Source organism: Oncorhynchus nerka, linkage group LG18 (genome assembly GCF_034236695.1).
Source record: "Oncorhynchus nerka isolate Pitt River linkage group LG18, Oner_Uvic_2.0, whole genome shotgun sequence".
Lineage (NCBI taxonomy): Eukaryota > Metazoa > Chordata > Actinopteri > Salmoniformes > Salmonidae > Oncorhynchus > Oncorhynchus nerka.
This window is the reverse complement of record NC_088413.1, coordinates 8,073,300-8,080,920: the sequence shown is the minus strand read 5'-3', so window position 1 is coordinate 8,080,920 and position 7,621 is coordinate 8,073,300.

The window sequence follows — 7,621 nt, the reverse complement described above, 5'->3', positions numbered from 1 at the left end:
CCTGGAGAGAGACCCTCCTATTGGTCCAACCCTGTTCCTGGAGAGAGACCCTCCTATTGGTCCAACCCTGTTCCTCCTGGAGAGAGACCCTCCTATTGGTCCAACCCTGTTCCTGGAGAGAGACCCTCCTATTGGTCCAACCCTGTTCCTGGAGAGAGACCCTCCCATTGGTCCAACCCTGTTCCTGGAGAGAGACCCTCCTATTGGTCCAACCCTGTTCCTGGAGAGACCCTCCTATTGGTCCAACCCTGTTCCTGGAGAGAGACCCTCCTATTGGTCCAACCCTGTTCCTGGAGAGAGACCTTCCTATTGGTCCAACCCTGTTCCAGACCCTCCTATTGGTCCAACCCTGTTCCTGGAGAGAGACCCTCCTATTGGTCCAACCCTGTTCCTGGAGAGAGACCCTCCTATTGGTCCAACCCTGTTCCTGGAGAGAGACCCTCCTATTGGTCCAACCCTGTTCCTGGAGAGAGACCCTCCTATTGGTCCAACCCTGTTCCTGGAGAGAGACCTTCCTATTGGTCCAACCCTGTTCCTGGAGAGAGACCTTCCTATTGGTCCAACCCTGTTCCTGGAGAGAGACCCTCCTATTGGTCCAACCCTGTTCCTGGAGAGAGACCTTCCTAGAGGGTAGTAGTGCTGCAGTAACAGTGTTGACCACTAGAGGGTAGTAGTGCTGCAGTAACAGTGTTGACCACTAGAGGGTAGTAGTGCTGCAGTAACAGTGTTGACCACTAGAGGGTAGTAGTGCTGCAGTAACAGTGTTGACCACTAGAGGGTAGTAGTGCCCTGTAGTAGATGTCTGCAGAGAGGAAGAGGGTTTCAGAAAATACTAAAACCAGAAATAATATATCCGTGCTCCTACATCTGCATCGTTTCCTGTTTGGGGTTTTAGGCTGGGTTTCTATTGAGTACTTTGTGACATCAACTGACGTAAGAAGGGCTTTTATAAATACATTTCATTGATTGATAATACCACGAAGTGAGTCACTTTCTCATTGACCTCCATTAAAAAAATAAAAAAGACAAATTTGGTTTCAACAACAAATGTAATTGCTAGTTTGCTCAAATAGAAGTTCCGTAATGCTTAGTTTTTTGTTTAGTGGCATTTCCGGCAACTTTTTCGGCAAAAAAAAACACATTTACATCAGGAGTTGTGCCTCTTGTTTACACGTGTCTCTGACCTCTCATTGGCTAGAATGATCCCACCTGATCTCGCCTCCCTTCCATCTTTGAGAACATGTGTTTTCATTATTAGAGCTGTCACTCGACTATCTTGTCAATATAAGAGATAATATTTGATGTATTGTATTAAATGTCATCAAATAAATTACATGAATTGTCTGGAGATCATCTGGTTTCATCTTTTTCTGTCTAAATCACTTTTACTAGATCATCTGATATTCTAGATCAGTTAGTTTTGTCTAGTGTAGATGTTTCTAGCTCGATGTCTGCCTGTCTCTCCCTGGCTCCTCTAGCTAGCTCGCTGTCTCCCTGGCTCCTCTAGCCAGCTCGCTGTCTCCCTGTCTCTCTCCTTAGCTTCTTGATGTCTCTAGTTTTCATTCGCTCTTCTCGCTCCCTAGCCTCTCTTCCTACATTCCTTTCCTTCACTGCCTACCTTTCCTTCCTCCATAGCTCCTTCTCTCAAGCTATCTAGCTCCTCCTCTTTAGCATAGCTCCTCCCCTCCAGTAAACCACTTACTGCCCGTTACATCCCCTCCCTCTGTGTACCTCTCAGAAACCAGGTGGGGGAGGGACACAGAAACAGCCAGGAAATAGTCCCTTCCAAACTAGGGATTTCCTGGCTAATTGTATGTGAGTCCCCATTGAGTCCCCATTGAGACCAGGGTGTTTTCACAAGGGGGAGCCTTGTGAAAACATATGCATATTTATATATATATATACATTATATATTATATATACATATAACATATACAATTTATTAAAATAAATCAATTACAATATAAAAGCAGTCCAACACAAATATTATAGAAAAACTTTTACATTCCTTAGTAAGATGGTCCAGTTGGCCCGAGCAGCACCAGAACATCCAATTGTAATGTATTTTGTAGTTGGTTCCAGCGATGAGGTGCTTAAAAGCTGAGTTTGGGAACCTCAACGGGTTTGGTATTATGTTTTTTTATAGTTGAACGAGGAAAGTTAGGTCAGTTTGTGTCGATTGTGTATTAAGAGAGTTCTTGAAACAAACAGGATAATGAAGTGATCTACGGGACATTTAATGAGGACTAGCCAACCTTTTAATACAGTATGTAGTGGTGAGTATTAACACTGAAGACCAGCCAGCCTTTTAATACAGTATGTAGTGGTGAGTATTAACACTGAAGACCAGCCAACCTTTTAATACAGTATGTAGTGGTGAGTATTAACACTGAAGACCAGCCAACCTTTTAATACAGTATGTAGTGGTATTAACACTGAGGACCAGCCAACATTTTAATACAGTATGTAGTGGTGAGTATTAACACTGAGGACCAGCCAGCCTTTTAATACAGTATGTAGTGGTATTAACACTGAAGACCAGCCAACCTTTTAATACAGTATGTAGTGGTATTAACACTGAGGACCAGCCAACCTTTTAATACAGTATGTAGTGGTATTAACACTGAGGACCAGCCAACCTTTTAATACAGTATGTAGTGGTGAGTATTAACACTGAGGACCAGCCAACCTTTTAATACAGTATGTAGTGGTATTAACACTGAGGACCAGCCAACCTTTTAATACAGTATGTAGTGGTGAGTATTAACACTGAGGACCAGCCAACCTTTTAATACAGTATGTAGTGGTATTAACACTGAGGACCAGCCAGCCTTTTAATACAGTATGTAGTGGTGAGTATTAACACTGAGGACCAGCCAACCTTTTAATACAGTATGTAGTGGTATTAACACTGAGGACCAGCCAACCTTTTAATACAGTATGTAGTGGTGAGTATTAACACTGAGGACCAGCCAACCTTTTAATACAGTATGTAGTGGTGAGTATTAACACTGAGGACCAGCCAACCTTTTAATACAGTATGTAGTGGTGAGTATTAACACTGAGGACCAGCCAACCTTTTAATACAGTATGTAGTGGTGTTAACACTGAGGACCAGCCAACCTTTTAATACAGTATGTAGTGGTATTAACACTGAAGACCAGCCAACCTTTTAATACAGTATGTAGTGGTGAGTATTAACACTGAGGACCAGCCAACCTTTTAATACAGTATGTAGTGGTATTAACACTGAGGACCAGCCAACCTTTTAATACAGTATGTAGTGGTATTAACACTGAGGACCAGCCAACCTTTTAATACAGTATGTAGTGGTGAGTATTAACACTGAGGACCAGCCAACCTTTTAATACAGTATGTAGTGGTATTAACACTGAGGACCAGCCAACCTTTTAATACAGTATGTAGTGGTATTAACACTGAGGACCAGCCAACCTTTTAATACAGTATGTAATTAACACTGAGGACCAGCCAACCTTTTAATACAGTATGTAGTGGTGAGTATTAACACTGAGGACCAGCCAACCTTTTAATACAGTATGTAGTGGTATTAACACTGAGGACCAGCCAACCTTTTAATACAGTATGTAGTGGTATTAACACTGAGGACCAGCCAACCTTTTAATACAGTATGTAGTGGTGAGTATTAACACTGAGGACCAGCCAACCTTTTAATACAGTATGTAGTGGTGTTAACACTGAGGACCAGCCAACCTTTTAATACAGTATGTAGTGGTATTAACACTGAGGACCAGCCAACCTTTTAATACAGTATGTAGTGGTGTTAACACTGAGGACCAGCCAATCTTTTAATACAGTATGTAGTGGTGAGTATTAACACTGAGGACCAGCCAACCATTTAATACAGTATGTAGTGGTGAGTATTAACACTGAAGACCAGCCAACCTTTTAATACAGTATGTAGTGGTATTAACACTGAGGACCAGCCAACCTTTTAAAACAGTATGTAGTGGTGTTAACACTGAAGACCAGCCAACCTTTTAATACAGTATGTAGTGGTATTAACACTGAGGACCAGCCAACCTTTTAATACAGTATGTAGTGGTATTAACACTGAGGACCAGCCAACCTTTTAATACAGTATGTAGTGGTATTAACACTGAGGACCAGCCAACCTTTTAATACAGTATGTAGTGGTATTAACACTGAGGACCAGCCAACCTTTTAATACAGTATGTAGTGGTGAGTATTAACACTGAGGACCAGCCAACCTTTTAATACAGTATGTAGTGGTATTAACACTGAGGACCAGCCAACCTTTTAATACAGTATGTAGTGGTATTAACACTGAGGACCAGCCAGCCTTTTAATACAGTATGTAGTGGTATTAACACTGAGGACCAGCCAACCTTTTAATACAGTATGTAGTGGTGAGTATTAACACTGAGGACCAGCCAACCTTTTAATACAGTATGTAGTGGTATAACACTGAGGACCAGCCAACCTTTTAATACAGTATGTAGTGGTGAGTATTAACACTGAGGACCAGCCAACCTTTTAATACAGTATGTAGTGGTGAGTATTAACACTGAGGACCAGCCAACCTTTTAATACAGTATGTAGTGGTATTAACATTGAGGACCAGCCTTTTAATACAGTATGTAGTGGTATTAACACTGAGGACCAGCCAACCTTTTAATACAGTATGTATTGGTGAGTATTAACACTGAGGACCAGCCAATCTTTTAATACAGTATGTAGTGGTGAGTATTAACACTGAGGACCAGCCAGCCTTTTAGTACAGTATGTAGTGGTATTAACACTGAAGACCAGCCAACCTTTTAATACAGTATGTAGTGGTGAGTATTAACACTGAGGACCAGCCAACCTTTTAATACAGTATGTAGTGGTATTAACACTGAGGACCAGCCAACCTTTTAATACAGTATGTAGTGGTATTAACACTGAGGACCAGCCAACCTTTTAATACAGTATGTAGTGGTGAGTATTAACACTGAGGACCAGCCAACCTTTTAATACAGTATGTAGTGGTATTAACACTGAGGACCAGCCAACCTTTTAATACAGTATGTAGTGGTATTAACACTGAGGACCAGCCAGCCTTTTAATACAGTATGTAGTGGTATTAACACTGAGGACCAGCCAACCTTTTAATACAGTATGTAGTGGTATTAACACTGAGGACCAGCCAACCTTTTAATACAGTATGTAGTGGTGAGTATTAACACTGAGGACCAGCCAACCTTTTAATACAGTATGTAGTGGTATTAACACTGAGGACCAGCCAGCCTTTTAATACAGTATGTAGTGGTGAGTATTGACACTGAGGACCAGCCAACCTTTTAATACAGTATGTAGTGGTATTAACACTGAGGACCAGCCTTTTAATACAGTATGTAGTGGTATTACCACTGAGGACCAGCCTTTTAATACAGTATGTAGTGGTATTAACACTGAGGACCAGCCAACCTTTTAATAGAGTATGTAGTGGTATTAACACTGAGGACCAGCCAACCTTTTTATACAGTATGTAGTGGTATTAACACTGAAGACCAGCCAGCCTTTTTATACAGTATGTAGTGGTATTAACACTGAGGACCAGCCAGCCTTTTAATGCAGTATGTAGTGGTATTAACACTGGGGACCAGCCAACCTTTTAATACAGTATGTAGTGGTATTAACACTGAGGACCAGCCAACCTTTTAATACAGTATGTAGTGGTGAGTATTAACACTGAGGACCAGCCAGCCTTTTAATACAGTATGTAGTGGCATTAACACTGAGGACCAGCCAACCTTTTAATACAGTATGTAGTGGTATTAACACTGAGGACCAGCCAACCTTTTAATACAGTATGTAGTGGTATTAACACTGAGGACCAGCCAGCCTTCCGGGTTGGAGCGAGCGGTCGCATCCGCACTCGGTCCGCAGGTAGTATTACATTTCATTACATTTCATTATAGTACAACGGTTTGATTTGTCTAATCTTAGCAATTTCTTCTTAGCTAGCTACATAGCCGTCTTTGTATCATAGATAATTGCGTAATTATCGTATTTCGTCGTCCTAACGCAGTCTACACTGCTATCTGCCCTGCAGCTAGCCAGCTAGCTAACGTCCACCGTCTACCGATTAGCAGCACAACTATTACACTCAACTGAACGACTTGATTAGTGTAGTGTTAGCTAGCTACATAGTTGTCTTGCTGTCTTCGTATCCAAGATAATTGTGTAGTTTAGAGTGTGTAGTTTTAGAGTGATTATCTTAATTTACCGAGGTTAGCTAGCCAGCTATTTGTCGTCCTTAACGTAGGAGACACTGCTAGCTAGTCAACAGCTAGCCAAAGTCTACCGAACAGAACTTCTGCACTCAACAACCCGGTCGCATTTCGCTTCGCTCCACAGGTAGTATCACATTTTTCATTTCATTTCATTACAGTACAACGGTTTGATTTGTTTGATCGTAGCTAGCTACATAGCTAGCTACATAGCCGTCTTTGTATCAAAGATAATTGTGTAGTCTAGAGCGATTTCCTAGGTTAGCTAGCCAGCTATTGTCGTTCTTTTAACGCAACGTAACGTAATCAACACTGCTAGCTAGCCAGCTAGCCCCGAATAGCAGCACAATAGAAACTATTACACTCAACGGAACGACTTGATTAGTGTAGTGTCAACAACGCAGCCACTGCCAGCTAGCCTACATAGTCAGCAACGCAGCCTCTGCCAGCTAGCCTACTTCAGCAGTACTGTATCATTTTAATCATTTTAGTCAATAAGATTCTTGCTACGTAAGCTTAACTTTCTGAACACTCGAGACGTGTAGTCCACTTGTCATTCCAATCTCCTTTGCATTAGCGTAGCCTCTTGTGTAGCCTGTCAACTATGTGTCTGAGTCAATGAGCTTGATGCCTTGATAAGCTCCTTTCCTGAGGACGGCTCACCTCTCACAGTTCTGGGCGACTTTAACCTCCCCACGTCTACCTTTGACTCATTCCTCTCTGCCTCCTTCTTTCCACTCCTCTCCTCTTTTGACCTCACCTTCTCACCTTCCCCCCCTACTCACAAGGCAGGAAATACGCTCGACCTCATCTTTACTAGATGCTGTTCTTCCACTAACCTCATTGCAACTCCCCTCCAAGTCTCCGACCACTACCTTGTATCCTTTTCCCTCTCGCTCTCATCCAACACTTCCCGCACTGCCCCTACTCGTATGGTATCGCGCCGTCCCAACCTTCACTCTCTCTCCCCCCGCTACTCTCTCCTCTTCCATCCTATCATCTCTTCCCTCTGCTCAAACCTTCTCCAACCTATCTCCTGATTCTGCCTCCTCAACCCTCCTCTCCTCCCTTTCTGCATCCTTTGACTCTCTATGTCCCCTATCCTCCAGGCCGGCTCGGTCCTCCCCTCCCGCTCCGTGGCTCGACGACTCATTGCGAGCTCACAGAACAGGGCTCCGGGCAGCCGAGCGGAAATGGAGGAAAACTCGCCTCCCTGCGGACCTGGCATCCTTTCACTCCCTCCTCTCTACATTTTCCTCTTCTCTCTCTGCTGCTAAAGCCACTTTCTACCACTCTAAATTCCAAGCATCTGCCTCTAACCCTAGGAAGCACTTTGCCACCTTCTC